Source organism: Narcine bancroftii, chromosome 10, assembly GCF_036971445.1.
Source record: "Narcine bancroftii isolate sNarBan1 chromosome 10, sNarBan1.hap1, whole genome shotgun sequence".
NCBI classification, from domain to species: domain Eukaryota; kingdom Metazoa; phylum Chordata; class Chondrichthyes; order Torpediniformes; family Narcinidae; genus Narcine; species Narcine bancroftii.
In genome coordinates this window covers 105,143,683-105,161,555 of record NC_091478.1, presented here as the reverse complement: position 1 = coordinate 105,161,555, position 17,873 = coordinate 105,143,683, and the positions used below count along the sequence as shown (strand labels likewise).

Sequence of the window (17,873 nt, the reverse complement as noted above, 5' to 3'; positions counted from 1 at the left end):
GAACCAGCTCAGGTCAAACTTCATTAAATTATTTAAATTGTAGCTGACCTGCTTCAGAGCATATAAATTGGTTGTTACCTCCAAATGCTTTTCGGTTTTGGGGGGGGGGGGGGGGGGGAGTTCTCAGGCTCCCTGCTGGGAAATTTGTCAGTGCAAGAGGCACAAGATTAACCCTCACTCCCTCCCCTCACTCCATGGCAATACTCAAAATTGGATTTGATATTTGAATAGAGATTGAAGAGAGATTTGAACAGTGTGGTTAAATAAGTGAAAGTCAAGCTCTGCTTTAGAATACCTGTAGCGGAAAGTCCATTTCCATGTTGTAGCAATTCATGGATTCATTACGAACAAAGCCCTTCAGCCGATCTCTGTTAATCCTATTTGTCTGGATTTGATCCATATCCCTCTGCACCTTTCCTATTCCTGTATCTGTCCAAATGTCATGTAAACAGTACCTGCTTCTACCACCTCCATGCAGTTTGTTTCATGAACTCACCACACATTGTGGGAAGAATTTGATCCTCAGATCCACTTTAAAATTTTCCCCTTAAACCTAGGCATTTGAGTTTTTAGACCCTCTTTGCCTGCAAAAAAAGACTGCGACCATCTATGCCTCTCGTAACTTTTCAAACCGCGATCAGGTCTCCCCTTTACCTCCTTTGCTTCAGCGTAAACAATTGCTGTCTATGTAATCTCTTCTCATAACTGAAGTCCTCAGTCCTGCATCAGATTCGAACTCAGGTCGTTGGCGCTTTTACAGCATTGTGCTAACTGCTACACTAACCATGCCGCCCTAATATGGAGGCAACTTGTTCCAAGATGTTCTTTTAATTGTTAGTTTAACAGTCATTGTTTTTGGCAGGAGAATATGCATATAAGAAACACACCCATTTAAAAATAAAGTTACTTTTCAAACAAGATTTCAGGAATGTGCACGAGCATTTGATTTTAATGGATCTCAAGAGGAGGGTGAAATAGGTAATGAGGACTAATTTGCAAAGTAAATTTTTCATTTCCTTCACAAAGAATGATGAGTGTGGTAAACCACTGTGTATAGGTTTGGATGGGCTAGGACACGCCCTGTGCTGACTGTGCCTGAGGCTCCTTCCACTGGACCCCGAATAAAGGTGACTGTGCCACAGCTCCCTCTTCAGTCCAGGACAGTCAACCAGCATGGATGGACGTCAGTTCTGGAGTTAATAAAAGCCTATCAGTTTCTCTACAACTAGTCTTTGAAGTAATTGATGGTGCTGAAACAAAAAGAGCAAATTTTGTAGATGCCCTTGCCTTTGGGAGTATGTTGTGTGATGGATTATGTTATATTTTATATTGTATATAGATATGTTTTAAAGTAGATAAAATGTGGCAGGTTTTTCTTTAGTCAGGTCACTCACAGGTACAAACCCTTCAAAACAGATCTCATTCAAAATGCAAGAGTTTGGCAAAAGAGAGAGAGAGAGAGAGAGAGAGAGAGAGAGAGGATTCAGTTCTACAGTTCAGAAGCAACTGGGACTGGAACAGGACAAGCTGGCAAGCTTGTGGAAAAACCCCCATTTGGAAGATGGGTTGTGCTCAGCCTGTTCAAAGCCCTTGTGGTCCATACAAGAGGAGAGGACTGGCTGCATAATGTTTCACTTGGAATAAGGGAAACAAAAAGAAACTCTGTGGTGACCTGAAAGAAATAGGTTATCATCTGGAAAACTCTAAGGGGGCAAGTTTCTTCAGCAAGACACTGAAGTGGCTGATTGGAAGGAATCAGTTATGGGTGTCCAACAAGCAACAAATCTCTCTCTGAAACTGACAAGCAGTAACCAATTACCTTTCAATCACCAAAGCCTGGTGAAATTCATAAATGTTAAATTCTTTGCACAGTATAAAAATTGCCTGCAATCAATGAACTTGGAGGAGTGAGAAGTAAGATTGGACTGTGAATCAAAGAACTTTTCTGGACTTACACACATTACATAAACGTGCACTTAGAATTAGAAGGAGGTTAAGTTAATAGTAATAAGTTAGAGTTTGATCCTGTTTTTATGTTTCAAGAACATTAAAAGTAACTTTTGTTTAAGTGACCATTTGTCTCAGTGAATTTCTATTGCTGCTGGGTTTTGTGGTCCTCTTGGGTAATAATAGTTGTGGTGCCATTGTTTTACCTTCTTGAGCTATATATTGTCTCAGTCTGCAGCTGTTTCTCGGTTAATTTCTATCATCAATTACATCTGGTGAATTTGAATTACACTCACTGGGATGAGCAAAGGAGACTACATGTTCTCATATTTTAATCAAATTGATCAAAAAGTACATTTGAATTGAAGCCAAGACTTAACTTTAAAATTGGTGTAAGTGGCAAAGACCATTCATGTCAATTATCAGTCATTGTGTTTCCTCTGGGGCATGCCACTCAAATGGGACTTCAAATAGGTGATGGAAAATCAAAAGCTATTTTGGATAGACAGCTTGAATTATGTCATGGTATTGAACCCACCAGGAATAGTGATAGGTAGCAGAACTCTGAATATATATTGATAGACAGTATATATGTTTGTGTGTATGTATGCATGAATATATAATTACACATGTACTCACACACACATACATATATATATAAATATATATACACACTGTACATGTGTATAGAATATAGGACAACACAGCACAATACAGGCCCTTCAGCCCTCAATGTTGTCCCGACCCATATCTTCTTTGGCTTGGCTTCGCGGACGAAGGTTTATGGAGGGGGTAAAAGTCCACGTCAGCTGCAGGCTCGTTTGTGGCTGACAAGTCCAATGCGGGACAGGCAGACACGGTTGCAGCGGCTGCAGGGGAAAATTGGTTGGTTGGGGTTGGGTGTTGGGTTTTTCCTCCTTTGCCTTTTGTCAGTGAGGTGGGCTCTGCGGTCTTCTTCAAAGGAGGTTGCTGCCCGCCGAACTGTGAGGTGCCAAGATGCACGGTTTGAGGCGAGATCAGCCCACTGGCGGTGGTCAATGTGGCAGGCACCAAGAGATTTCTTTAGGCAGTCCTTGTACCTTTTCTTTGGTGCACCTCTGTCACGGTGGCCAGTGGAGAGCTCGCCATATAACAGGATCTTGGGAAGGCGATGGTCCTCCATTCTGGAGACGTGACCCACCCAGCGCAGCTGGATCTTCAGCAGCGTACGTGTGTATGTATAGATGGATAAATATAGATATATAGATAGATATACAATATGGCAGTAACAAAATGAATTCTGAGATATATAGAAACATCCTATCTGTTCAATTCGAGCAATTGCACCCAAACTCATTGGACGGCAATTTATCCTACAGCAAGACAATGATCCCAAACATATTGGTAAAGCAACAAATGAGTTTTTCAAAGCTAAAAACTAGAAAAATGTTGAATCCATGGACATCAGTGTCTCTGCAGGGACTCTCTTTTGCTTTTTTCTCTTTTTGTAAGGGTCCCATGTAATCCTCATGTTCACCTTACAATGGTCAAAAGTTGAAGTATATCACACACATTACATTTTTCAAGCATTATTATTACGTGAGAGTGAAATGAACTTTGAACCATTGAAGTATGTCGAAGATTTTATGAGAATGACGGTAGAATTAAGGTTTTCTATCTTTTCCAGCCAATTCTCTCTAAAGCCCTGATCTGGAAAAAAAACAAGCCTTAAAGGTTTATGATGTGATTGCAATGAGTGGACAGAAGGAACTGATACAGCAATGAAAGCTTTATTGCAGAAAGGTGTATAATCAGTTTGGTTACAACCAAAGTGTTAGTTCAGGTGAGATACTGAACTATGTAGTGGATAAAACATTTTGGCAGTTTCCGCAAAACAGGACGTCAAGCGCTGAAGAGCTGGCTCTGAATACACATAAGAGTCTGGAAAAACAACCAACTGAAAAACCTCACAAAGATAAGCTTATACAGAGCCGTTGTCATACTCACACTCCTGTTCGGCTCCGAATCATGGGTCCTCTACAGGCATCACCTACGGCTCCTAGAACACTTCCGCCAGCATTGTCTCCGCTCCATCCTCAACATTCATTGGAGCGACTTCATCCCTAACATCGAAGTACTCGAGATGGCAGAGGCCGACAGCATCGAATCCACGCTGTTGAAGATCCAACTGCGCTGGGTAGGTCACGTCTCCAGAATGGAGGATCATCGCCTTCCCAAGATCATGTTATATGGCGAGCTCTCCACTGGCCATCGTGTCAGAGGTGCACCAAAGAAGAGGTACAAGGACTGCCTAAAGAAATCTCTTGGTGCCTGCCCCATTGACCCCCGCCAGTGGGCTGATCTTGCCTCAAACCGTGCATCTTGACGCCTCACAGTTCAGCGGGCAGCAACCTCCTTGGAAGAAGACCGCAGAGCCCAGCTCACTGACAAAAGACAAAGGAGGAAAAACCCAACACCCAACCCCAACCCACCAATTTTCCCCTGCAGCCACTGCAACCGTGTCTGCCCGTCCCGCATCAGACTTGTCAGCCACAAACGAGCCTGCAGCTGACGTGGACATTTACCCCTCCATAAATCTTCATCCGCGAAGCCAAGCCAAAGAAAAGAAAGAGAGAAAGGAGTGGATAAAAACATTGACCCTTGAAGTTCAAATTTGTAGCCTAGCCAAGCCACATTAATAAACTTACATTAAATAAGTACCTTGTGGATGTGAGACCACAGCACAGAGCAAACCCAATACGAGTTGAGAACTGAGTGTGCAATCTTGCCCAGACATTTTATGGATGATTGACGTGGAAAGTGGAAAATATAGGGATTGATGAAGCAGTAAGAGAGGTTGGCACATGATTGGAGAAGAACTTTATTCTTCGCTTGGCTGGCCTGTCACTGACACCTCAAATTCAATAAGGTAAGGGTTTTTATTCATCTAGCTCTGGCTTTGAGTAAGAAAGCTAATTGAAAGGGTCTTGCTCTCTCCAAACCCCAGCATCGAAAGAAAAGTCAGCAGGAACTGTGGGTAAGGCATAGTTTTGAAAAAAGAGAAAATAAACAGGAACTATACATACTTCATTTATTTTTCTTAGCTTTATTTTTTCTCTTAAAGAAGCCTATAAATAAATATATAAATATATACTATGTTTGTACCAGAAGAAGCATTCCTTCCATGTTTTAATGGGCAAGTATGTTAACTACAGGATAGGAACTCCTTGTTGTTGTTTACAAATTTATATCATGAATAAAGTGGACTTCATTACCAATCCAGCAATAAAGTGTTCTATTTATACCACTTCTGCGTGTATTCTACATTAAACTATTCTGCAGAGGTACTGTGTTATCCAAAATGTTAGAAATACTGTTTTAATATCTGAATCATTTGTTTCTATTCAGTTTTCCATGCTGGGAACATAACAATATCAATAATGGCAGGTGTAGACCATGAAAGCCTTCAAGCCTCCTCCTCCATTCAATAAGATCATGGACCATCTGATTTTGGCCTCAGGTTCAACTTCTTGAAGTTGAAAATTCCCCATAACTCTTGACTCCCCTATAAATGAAATTTTATCCACCTTGGCCTTAATTCTGCCTCAACACTTCTCTGTAATGGACCATTTCATTCAATCTTCTGTGAGAAGAGATTCCTCCTTATCTCTTAAAAGGAGGAGGGTAAAGGTGTAAAGATTCCATTCTTGTCACATAATACTACACTTAGAATATAGCATACATGAAATTCTTTAAGTTTTATCCACCGTAAGGCTGACAGAGAGTCTCCACCTGCGGGTGTTTATTCAGAAACTATGCCCCTCGGGTTTTAATTTCTTCCAGGAAACATCCTCTCGGAATTTATCCTTTCAATCTTCCTTAGAATCTAAAAGCAAAATACTCCTGTTACTGGTCATATTCAATTAATCTCTTGAATCTGGCACCTTCATCACTTCTGACATTTAGACTTTCCATCTGTCCAGTCAATCTCACCTATACCTTCTGCCAATCTGCCCACTCCCCAATTTCTCTGCAAGATAAAAATTTGTTTCATTTCTAATTTTTCCCAGTTCTGCTGAAAAACAAAGAATTCAAGATGGCGGCACTGCCGGAGGCGCTGTAATGGCAGCGCTGCTTCCGGATCAGTCCCGCGGGGAGCGAGAGAGTGGAGATGCAGCTCTCCTATGCGGTCAGTCTCCCAGTCAACAGCTGTTGATTCCACATGGGCTTGAAATGGCCCATTGAAGGAGCCAACAGTGGTTTTATTTGAGATCCCATGACCTCGGGGTCTTCCCCCAAGATGGCACTGCCCATTAATTGGCAGCAGCCATGAGAGGCTGCAGATTCCGGGGAAGTGGAGGACTGGAGCAGCAGGACGGGAAGATCACGCACCATCTGAGAAGGAGAAACGGAGGAGACAACCCGCGGGGATGGTGACCACGGCAGCGGACCAGTGAGGAAGTTCTGCGGCTGAGGGACCAGTGCAAACGGTGAGCTGCTGGTGACTCGAGGCGAGGAACCCATGGAAGTTGCGGGCTGATGGAGACTGCTGATGGGAGACGCGCAGGGCTGCGGACTGCCGGAGACTGGCTTGAACTGGCCAGAGGGGTACCAGGTATCAGAACTGGGATGTGAAGAGGTGCTGAAGGTGCTGAAGGGTCCCTGTCCAAATCGGAGGTTTGGATCTGGAGGTCGGGTCACCGATGGTTTGGACTGGACTCTGTGTCGCTGCGTGGGCTGTGGAAGGACTGGTGGAAAATCTATGGACACTTGGTGACTCTGGGGAAACTCTCTTTTGTTTTTCTGTCTCTGACTCTAGGAGGCGTTTAGGTAATTCCTGCTAGTGGTGAATCTGTCTGCCTTGCAGAAGGCAAAAGAGAATTTCATGTAATGGGACACTTTTTTATTATAATGATAAGAAATTGAATCTTGATCTTGATCTTTATCTGAAATATTGACTCTGACTCATCTCTCATGAATGCTGCCTGACCCTTTGAGTCTTTCCTGTCTATTCTGTTTTAATGCTTCCATCTTCAAAAAAATCCCCTCTCATACTTCTAAACTCCACAGAATGTTGGTGTAATTTCTAAATTGTAAACTTAATTCAGGAAACTGACTCTGAATTGCTTTTGGTGTGTTAGTTCCAACATAACTAAGGAGATGAAAGCTTCGTATTTCTCCAAATTTGGTCTCAGCATTGTCCTAAGCAGCTGTGGTTGCATTTATTTTCTCTGCGGTGAAGCACTTTAGCAGGTGACATTTTGAGTGGATGAGAAACAGAAAATACTGTGGGCGATCAATCAATTAGGCAGTACCTGTGAGGAGAGAAACAGAATTAAAAGGTTTGGACTTGGTTTTGTCGCAGGTTTTGGGATTGAGGCCTTTCCACAGATGTCGGGTATCCCCTGTTTCCATTTTCACCCAGATCTCCACTGTGCTCTGTTCTCGCTGCTGCCATCAGGAAAGGAGTGTAGGGGCCACAAGACTCGCACCACCAGGTTCAGGGACAGCTGCTCCCCCTCCACCATCAGTCTCCTCAACAACAAACTCAATCGGGGACTCATTTAAGGACTCGTACTTGGGCACTTCATTGAATTTTTTATTCTCTCTGTATTACATGGCCAGTTTGTTTACATTCATTTCATTTACAGTTCTTTATTTGTTTACATGTATATGTTGTTTACAGTTTATTTTTTGCACTAGCATTAAGTGTTGATTCTGCCGCACCCACTGAAACAAAGAATCTCCGAGTTGTATATGATGTCATCGCGTATGTACTCTGACAATATATCTGAAATCTGAAAATCTGAATTTTGGAAATCTGAAAAGGATTTTGATCCCTCTTATATGGCCCTGCAGATGACAGAGTATACCACTAATCTGCAGCTGCTGTTAAAACTGCACTGGTTCTGGTGTGGATCTGGAGAAATCCGGCACCAGAGATGTGTTTATCAGCTCCTCCACAGGGTCTTATTTGCTGACCAATTCGCCTGATATCCCATTGCAGCCTTAAACTGCCTGTAGAATGGAGCTGGCAGCATTTCTTTTACTTTAGCTATGGCGGCCCGTGCGCAAGATGGCAGCACCCATGCCATGCAATGCAGACTACGAGTGTAACAGGCTTTGAGGGAGCAACTGGCTGGGGCATGGTCATTGAGCGGGAAAATGAGAAAACTCCCTTCGTAGGAGGCACTAAGAGACCCCAGAGGTGGAGCAGCGAGCAGTGTTGACTGACTTCTGGGAAAGTGCGGATAGTGAGTGGGGCCCCTGAAGGGCTTCGGATGTTGAGAGCTTCCTAATTGCATCAGGAATTCGGAACCAGGGACCAAAGAGAGGGTCTTGAATGTCTTGAGCTCGGGTTCAATGCTCAGACAGGAGGCTATGCAGCCATGGAGGTTATGGGATGCCAGGAGGTGGGGGCATCGGAGGAGGCAGCGGGATGCACAGAAACTCAATGTCTCCAAGCACACTCTTTTGTTTCTACTTGAGAGCGGCACTGGAGAGGTGTTGCCTCTTCGTCGGCCTTTCTAGGGTAAACCAAGGAAAATCTATAAAGGGTGATAAAGGAATCTTGATCTTCAGCAGGTATTCATGAAAGAATATTTTTCCAATCAAGTTGAAAATATATTTATATTTGACATCATGAGTACTCTAAGCATATTCAGTTCATCTTAAAACTAGAAGGTGATTCCAGCAGATCCTCTGCTGCCAGTTTATGAGATAGAGAGTGAAACTGGAGTTGAGGATTTTGGAGGACCCTGCTGAATATAAAGATATATCTATTATAAGTTTTTGAAGTTAAATTAAAGATGTATTTTATTCACATTTTTTTTCAAGAAACAATAGTTTTTAAATCATGTTGTAACATGAATAAAGAAAAGACATTTTCTGTAGTGCTCATTTTCCAGTTGTCAGGTATGTTTTTATGTATTATGCAAGTTAAATATTGTATTGGAAGCAGTCAGCCATAATTATGACATCAATGGCAAAACTGCCAACAACTTCCTAGGCTCTAAGCTCTGAAATGTAATCCCTTATCCTCTATATTTCTCTTCTGGTGTTTTCATTTAAGATAATCATAAAAAAGCAGATTGTTTTCTATCGAGGACAAATTTCTTTACTGCAATGATCTGAAATCTAGTCAGAGATATGAAAACACAGCTTTATACTTTCAGTAGCAGGTTTAGTGTTAATACTGTTCAAGAAGGGAATTTATTTGATTTCTTGCACTCTGCTTGGATAACTTTTGCCCAGTAAATTTTGATGAAAAAGTTTAAAGATATTTACATTGTTTGAAAGGGAACTAAATCAGAAAGAGTCTGCTTATTTCAAATAAATAAAATGTCAAGAAAATACTCAGCATGTCTGGCAGAGAAACAAGAATTAATACGTTGGGTTGATGTCTTCTTATCAGAAATTAAAATATAACAGATATGACATTTATCAGGCAGCGTAGAGGAGGAAAAAGGACAAATATCCTGCTGGATGAACAAATTCAGGGATGACACTGCAGACACTGTAATTGTAGTAAAAACACAGAAATGGTGGTGAAACCCAGCTGGACTCACAGTGTCCAGAGGAGGTAAAGATGTTTGTTGTAATGTGAGCTCGTTTGAAAATGAGGCTGGGAGGGGTTTTACTTCCTGTCTGTCTTTTTTACTGACTGTGTGCCTTTTGTATAACTTGGAGGCCATGCTGTGTGTTGCAGAGGAAGATATATATGGTCTTGCTATTCCAGGTAAAGTCATTCTTTGAAGCTTGAAGTTGTCAAGTAGTCCTTTTTCAAAGCAGAAGTTACCACAATATATAACTGACATTTCGGGCCTGAGCCCTTCTTCAAGGTAGGAGTAAAAAGCAGGGAGATGTCTGAATTATAAGGCTGGGGAGAAGGGAAGAAAAGGTGGGGAGGAACACAGACCAAGGAACTAAAGGTATGAATGGAATATAGATAGGAGTAAAGCTGGGAGTTGAAAGGGGAAGGTGGGGGGTGGGGAGAGGTGTTTGGCTCTGTGAATGCAGAGCTGGGGGAAAGGAGAAGAGGGAAGTGTTCGAGGAAAGATTAGGGGAGAGGTGGCTAACAGAAACCGGAGAAGTTGATATCAATGTCTTCAGGAATGGGAACATATGGGAAGGACAAAAGACAATGGATATCTGTCCTTGTTTCCCTGTGCCTAAAGCACTTTTACAGAAACAGTAACGGATTGTACTCCCCTTTCAAAACCCAGTTCCATTAACTGTTGGAGTCCCTCATATAATCAGATGCAATGTACTCTGGTTATTGGAAATGACCATTGACAAGAATCTGTCTCTTTGGGCTCAGTCTTCCCAATATTTCACATTATTAGCATCTGATAAAAATTAAGAAAGGACAAGAGGGGACCCATGAAGAAGTGTTACAAGGCAGAATCTCATTGAAAGTCATTGATGAAAAACACATAGGTGCTATTTTTCACTGACTTTTGTTCAGCTAGCATTCCACAGTGGCACATACTTCCTCACTGGGGATTAATGTCTTCCCACATGCTGGAGTCAAGGAATGAAACATTATACAGTGCCAAGCTGATAGCAGTTTCTTTTATACAGTCAAAGACAGTGCACCTGCCAAGATAAGCATTACGTGCTGTTCCTTTCAGGGACTTCTCTCCTTCATAAATCAGGCTATTTCAAATAGAAGTTAAATCTCCTTCATACCCATATAGGTTACATTTATTAATGCAAGAGTTTCAAAAAAGTGAATGCATGAACTACTGTGGAAAGTTTGGCAAATCCCTTCACTTAACTTGCTCCTAAATTGATCCTTCTGCCATATGTGTGTGTTTGAGAGGAAAGTGGATTATTTATTTTCAACTTTAAATTTGCCCCTCCCTACAGGTCCATTCCAGAAGTGCCCAATTAATGAGATTAAATTAATGGGATTTTCTGATTCATTTACCAAACCACAGGAGCTTGGATATCACAGAACTGGCTGAAGTGAAACCTTGCAGTCTCAGTTGTGTAAAAAAAAATGGTATTGCTCCTCATTTCATTAACAGGAATGTGTGTTAGATGTTTTGTATTCCTTTCATTGTAATACTCTGTGCTTAATAAGTCTCTCGCACCCCACTGTGAATTTAACTTTGTTATTTAAACAAGGATGATGCCCTGGCTCCTGTTTCATTGCACATCCACAATGGAGTAATTTGTTGATATTTCATAGTGGTAGGAAATGTCCCAGAGGCAACCGAAATGGTCTAAATAAGTGAGGACCAAGGACTGTACCAGAGGAATAAGAAACAGATGAGAAACATTTTCAGTTATTAAACAAAGAAAAGATTAAGTGCCTGGCTTTATATTGTTTGTGTTATATAAAGGAGTTAAATGAAAATGTTTGGATTTATGGGGCATTTATTGCCTCATCCAGACATCTCAAAGTTCTCTCCATAGTGAATCACTTAAGAGTGCAGAGCCCACTTTGAGTATGTCCAGCTCCTCTGCAAATAAAAAGTTGGCAGTCCTTGCTCCCTTTCTTTTAGTTCCAATATTTTTTTAAATCCCTGAAGACAATAAGCTAAAGTCATGATAATAGGTATGCCCTAATGTCCTAGTCAATTTTTCATGATTCAGTCCAAATGATCAGGTTAAATATACCGTGAGAAAAAAAGTATGTTGTGTCCACCATTATATCGAAGTCATTCCATGGCCAATAGGCAACACAAGAATAAAAGGGCATGGTGGACTCTGGGATGGCAGTAAAGCATAGAAGTAGGCCATTCAGCCCATTGCATTTGTGCCATCAAAAAACAGATATAGCCCTTGGTTTGTAACCTTGTGGCCAAAGATCTGAGGTAAACAAGAAGAATTGAATCAATAGCAAGAACCGGGCATGTTGCTGCCCTAGTCTGGTAAGATCCTCCAGTGCTTTGTGTGTTGATTAGGGTTCTGCAAGTGTTCACCTAGGGACAGCATCCATTCAGACTTGATCCCGACTATCTCTTTATTTTATTCCCCCCTCAACCCACTACTGACCCTTCCATTAAATAGTTTAAAATAATATCAACTTTTATTGACCTCACTTCAAAGAGAATGGAGCCGTTTTTTGTCATCCTGTCCAGGTTATTCAGAGCTCAGTAGACATATAAATCTTCCCTTTGCCTCCCCTATTCCAGGGAAAACACCATCAGTCTTTTCTCATTGCTACCAGTCTCCTCCACTGTAACATTCTCATGAATCCCTCATCACTCTTTATTGTCCCATCCTTCCTATGTTATTATTTAGCTCCTTCTGAAGCACAAAGAAAATGTTGTATTTCTGGCCTGTGTTACAATTTCTCCCAAATTCTGTGCAAAACCAGAAAAGCTGATTCAGTTCAGATGAAGTGTCCTTGACCTGATCTGCTGATCGTCCATCATCTTCTGCCTTTGTTTTGGTCCTCAGTATCTGCTTTTTTTTTGCTCAAAGTCGTGTTCAGTTCCATTGATTTTAAAAGAATTGTACATCGATTCTGTCATTAGGGCATACCTATTATCATGACTTTAGCTTATTGTCTTCAGGGATTTAAAAAAATATTGGAACTAAAAGAAAGGGAGCAAGGACTGCCAACTTTTTATTTGCAGAGGAGCTGGACATACTCAAAGTGGGCTCTGCACTCTTAAGTGATTCACTATGGAGAGAACTTTGAGATGTCTGGATGAGGCAATAAATGCCCCATAAATCCAAACATTTTCATTTAACTCCTTTATATAACACAAACAATATAAAGCCAGGCACTTAATCTTTTCTTTGTTTAATTACTGTCTAATTGGCAGCGCAGGCAACTACTTAACACTTCTCTTGTGAATTTATAAAGACATATTCATCAAGGGAGGTATCGCACGTTAATCTGTCGATGGTCACGTCAACACTGTGGCTGAATTGTCACCTCTCCTCCTCTATGGCCAAATCTCCTCCTCCATGACCACCTCTCCTCCTCCATGGTCACCTCTATGCCTCCATGGCCACCTCTTCTCTTCCGTGGACACCTCTTCTCCTCCATGGTCACCTCTCCTCCTCCATTGCCATCTCTCCACCTCCATTGCCACCTCTCTGCCTCCATGGCCACCTCTCTGCCTCCATGGCCACCTCTCCGCCTCCATGGCCACCTCTCTGCCTCCATGGCCACCTCTCCTCCTCCATGGTCACCTCTCCTCCTCCATTGCCACCTCTCCTCCTCCATTGCCACCTCTCCACCTCAATGGCCACCTCTCCTCCTCCATGGATATGTCTCTTCCTCCATTGTCACAAAGAGAGTGAAGCATGGAAGTCTGCAGATGCAATGACACCTCAAGGACTCAAGCCTGAAACATCTGGAATATATCTTTACCTTCAATGACGATGTAAGATTGGAGAATCTCGCTAGGCCCCAGCCCCTCGCCCACCTGAGCTGCCAGTGCCTCGGCTATGGATTCTTGCCTAGGCCCTGACTTTCTGCCCACCTGAGCTCCTGAAGCCCTGAATATGGACACCATCCAGTCCCAGTGACCTGCTCATCCGTGCCTCCGACGCCTTGGTCATGGACTCTCAACTAGGCCCTGGTTACCTGTCTATCAGAACTTCTGACTCCTCAACTGTGGACTCTCTCCTTAGCCCTGGCTGCCTGCCCATCTGAGCTCCCGATGCCCTGACTAAGGTCTCTCACTTAGACCCCGGCAGCCCTCCCACAGAGCTCCCAAAGCCCCACCATGGACTCTTGCCTAAGCCCAAGCTGCCTGCCCATCAGAGCTCCCAACACCCCGAACAATGCAGGTACTTACTGTGGTCAAAAGTAGTATACATGTAATACTTGGCACCCTAAATTTCACCCTAAAAATTGCTCCATAAAATTCGACTATTACACATGTATTTATGGTATACATTCCGACGGAACATCTTGTCCATAGTGCATACCGACCTACCGTAAACACAAACAATATTTTATTTTTAGCAATCCAAAATTGTTCAACAAGCTCACCTCCGGCAGAAAGAAGCTGCGTCCCAGCCTGGCCGTCCTGGTTTTTATGCTCCAGTATCTCTTCTTTGAAGGGAGGGTCTTAATGATACTGCAGGCTGGATGGTTCTCAGGATTCTCTGAGCCCTCTTTAACCACTGCTCCCTGGAGATATCATCAACAGAGGGAAGTGAGACCCCAGTGATCTTCTCAGCAGTTTTCATCACCTTCTGTACTGGCCTGTGATTTGATGCTTTGTAGCTACCATATCATGGTGCAGCCGGATTGTGTTCCTGTAAAACATTGGTAGGATGGTGGCTGGTAGCCTTACCCTCCTCCAGCTCCTTAGGAAGTGTAGGTGTTACTGTGCCTTCTGGACTAATGAGGAGGCATTTGGAGTCCAGGAGAGGTCTCCCTTAAAGGAACTTTGTGCTTCCCACCTCTCTCTAAGACATACTTCTGATTTTTAGTTCATGAAACGTGGAGAAAGGAATTTTTTAGTGTTCATTTTCTTGATGTAAAATCATTTATTCTTGAAAGTACAGCGTGGAAAGAGCCAGCATAAAGTCAGGCAAATGTAAAAGTTCCTTTGGCACTAAGGTGCATTAGAGAATAAAGAAAAACGGCTAGATAAAAAGAGACCCTGAACCCTATAAAGAAGGAGATAAATGCAAAATATTGTGGCGTCCTTTGACACTCAAAAAGAGAAAAGTCAGGTTAATAATTTGGAGTTTTCCTCTGTAAAGAGACTTCATTTCCTCATCTCATCTTTTCTATTTCAGGCGTTGGATAGATTTGGCTTGATTACTAATTTCCATCAGATTTGCAAAGTTTCACATTTTTATCAGAGCAAAATGAAATTGGGTCAAACTGAGGTTTAAATCGTGGGATTGTAAAATATATGGAGTACGATGGGGAATGTGTTCATCATGGATATCTTGTGCATCAAAGTCCATTCGCACTTTGTGCAGACAAATGCCAATGTGTCAAAAGGGATTCAAATGCCTCTTTGAAAATTCCTATCAAAATTGTGGCTGCTCCAATAGGAGTTAGCCAGATGGCACAATCTTTAAAGAAGTACAGGCCTGAAGCAACAACTATTGTTCGCAACTACCAAAATATACATTTGAAGAAATGTCATAAGGAACTCAATTGTCGAAGTTAGTCAAGAACTCCCAGACTGCCTCTTTGAAAATCCTCTCCAGTCTATTGAACAGCAACATTATCTTGGAGTCTAAACTGCTAAAGGGATTTTCATTTGGCATTTGGGCTTGAGTTATGTGATCACTGCTTAAAATGAGATAACCTACCATTTAAATGGAATACCAAATGAAAACCCCTCAAGCAAGAGTATTGATGAGAAGCGGATTTGTCGTGAGACCATACATAGCATGCACCAGTTTGCCCTATCATGAAATGCATTCCCAAAGAGAATTCTGTGAGTCTATCTGCAAGTTGTGTTTCATCTAAAAAGCCGGATGTATTCTGTGACCTGAACAGCTGTGTGAACTTTTGTATAGCTCAGAAAGAATCATTTGATTACACAGAAATCCTAAGGGGAGACATAGCCACAGGTAAAAATTCAAAGGAGATGAAGGTCTGTAAAATCTCTCCTGTCTCAGTAAATTAGTCTCAAAATTGCAAGATAACAATCTGTAACATTCACCCCAGACTAATTTCATTGTGCAGGTAAAATCTCTTTGGTCCCTGCACACTATTAATTTGCAATAAAATATTTTACCATATGTCTGCACTAATTCATGCAATCTTCAACTAGGTCTCAGCAAATTATTTTCATTAAAATATATGGATTCCATTTCCTTTGTCTACCCTCCTCTGCAAAATAAAACCATGCTGTTGGCTTGTTAATTTACAAAGGACTTTCCACTAATTTTTCTCTTATTCTGTGATTGTAGTTTTGGGAATTAATTTGGTTATTTCCACATTGCACACACCTATCAGCATTTTAAAAACATGTTCATCTTTACTAATTGGAATCTATGAGCTTTAATGTTGTACCTTCAGAATTTGTGTTTTACGTTTTACTGTGTTAGTGAAAAAAGTCTTGTGGCTATCTTACCTAGTGCAGAAAGTTTGAAATTGAACCCCACATTGTAAAATATGAATGCAACCATGTTTAAAGTAATCAAATTCAAAACAATATTAAAACATTCCTTGCAAAATAGATGAATTAGGTCAGGGAACACAGTGGAGAAAATTAAGGGGAAGTAATTTGCTATTTCATGGATGTTCAACTGATCATTACCCTGTTGAAATATTTGACTGTCATCAGTCAACTTTATGTCCTGACAGGATCTCTGGGATGCATGTGGTCCTTCACTTCTCTTACAATGTTACACTTAAAGGGCCTTTTTACGCTGCTCTTCAAAAATGGTAATTAACCGCCTTTTAACCACTTCACTTACCTGTGTGAATGCAGGATGAGGGGGTGGTAATTTTCATCCCGGTAATTGCTCGGCAAGGTAGATAGCATCAGAGCCGATGTGAAACGCATCAGCTTCTGTATAAAATGCTTACTTGTCTTCCTGGGTCCAGGACGGTGACACATTGATGACGTTCAATGCATGTGACCTTCCAGTGGTAGATTCAAACATGAAACTGCAGCAAGGAGATTGTGACGGCAGTATACATTTAGAAATTGAACTACGGCTAACTGGGGAGATCTTTCCCGCAGAGGGGAAGATAAAATAGATAAAAGTCTAACTGGAACTGTGAAGGATGGGCCATTATATGAGAGGCTGGCCCAACAGTTGAAGGAGCATGGCTTTACAAGGGACAAGGCGCAAATAATTACTACATTGAAGACCCTGATGAATGTTCTCAATTCTAGGAGTGGTAGAGGGTGGTGGGATGGCCCTATTTGGACCAGTGCTATGCGATTTGGGGGTCAGGCCGCTCCACACTATGGAGGATGCAGCCCCTCTTGAGACAGTTCCAGGTGCATCTCTGGTCTCCTGCAGCAGAACCGCTGACTGGGACATTAAGGGCTTGGAAACAGATCACAAAGGCTGAATCATCCCTCTCAATCATTCAGGTAAAAACAGTTTTGTTTGTGTGGGACATTTTTCTCATGTCTGTGAGAGCTTGCCCATTAAGACTCATTGTGCTAATTTCCCTTGTATTTCATTGTTCACAGGATTTCTGCCATGGAAGAAAAACCAGAAACTGGTGAAAACGAACCTGGTCACGAGGGAAATAGAGGAGATGCTACAGGAAATGGACGTGACGAAGAAGAGAGGGATTGTCTTCATCAGGATAGGCTGGTGGACCACGAGGTGATGAAAAGGGTGAGAAGGAGGCACGGGAGGCGGATGGACAGCACATGGATGCCTTTGGCTATGGCATAACAGACAGGAGATGCACAGACCTCCATTCTTCGACACATGGCACCTCCTGCACCTTGCTCCCTCTCCCTGTCCTGCTCCTCTGCACCAAAGTCGTGCAGTACATCACCGAGCTCCTGCAATCGCGCAGCAGTATTATTCATGAAAGCAAGTCATGCTACAGCCTCCACCGCAAAGGGGAGGGGTACAAGGGGTAGGAATCATTTAATCCGTCGTCTTCCTCCTCCTTCCTCCATATGTTGGGATGATTTAACAGTTCTCATCACTGAGTTGTACATTAAAACTTTTCTATTAGCATTTTGTTCAGGTTCACGTTTGTACATAGTTATTCGCAGTTTTAATTGTCAATTGTTATTTCATTATTTCATTTGCACTACTGTTTTCTTACATTTGCAATAAACATTTCTCAAAATGTGTTTGCATGATTTGTTTACAAAATGGACATAATCTCTTCATGGATCGCCTGGTAACTCCATGTTGGTTGACCCTGATAAGCAACTTGATCAGGCTCTGGGCGATCGGGTAGCTCAGTGTTCCACTCGAGCATGAAGTGTTCCTTGTTAATTTCATATATATTGAGTAGGACACAACAGGCAACAATAATAATGTCTGACACAAAAGTGGTACTAAAATCAAGTTGT

The 17,873-nt window shown here is 42.0% G+C and overlaps 1 long non-coding RNA gene across 1 annotated transcript; it reads left to right on the top strand.

The window, feature by feature from the left end:
* Positions 1-9,576: 9,576 nt before the first annotated feature.
* LOC138744042 (uncharacterized) lies at positions 9,577-17,644 on the top strand. Its single transcript, XR_011345227.1, has 2 exons — positions 9,577-9,664; positions 17,025-17,644. It is a non-coding gene; the product is annotated as an uncharacterized lncRNA (long non-coding RNA).
* The last annotated feature ends 229 nt before the right edge of the window (positions 17,645-17,873 follow it).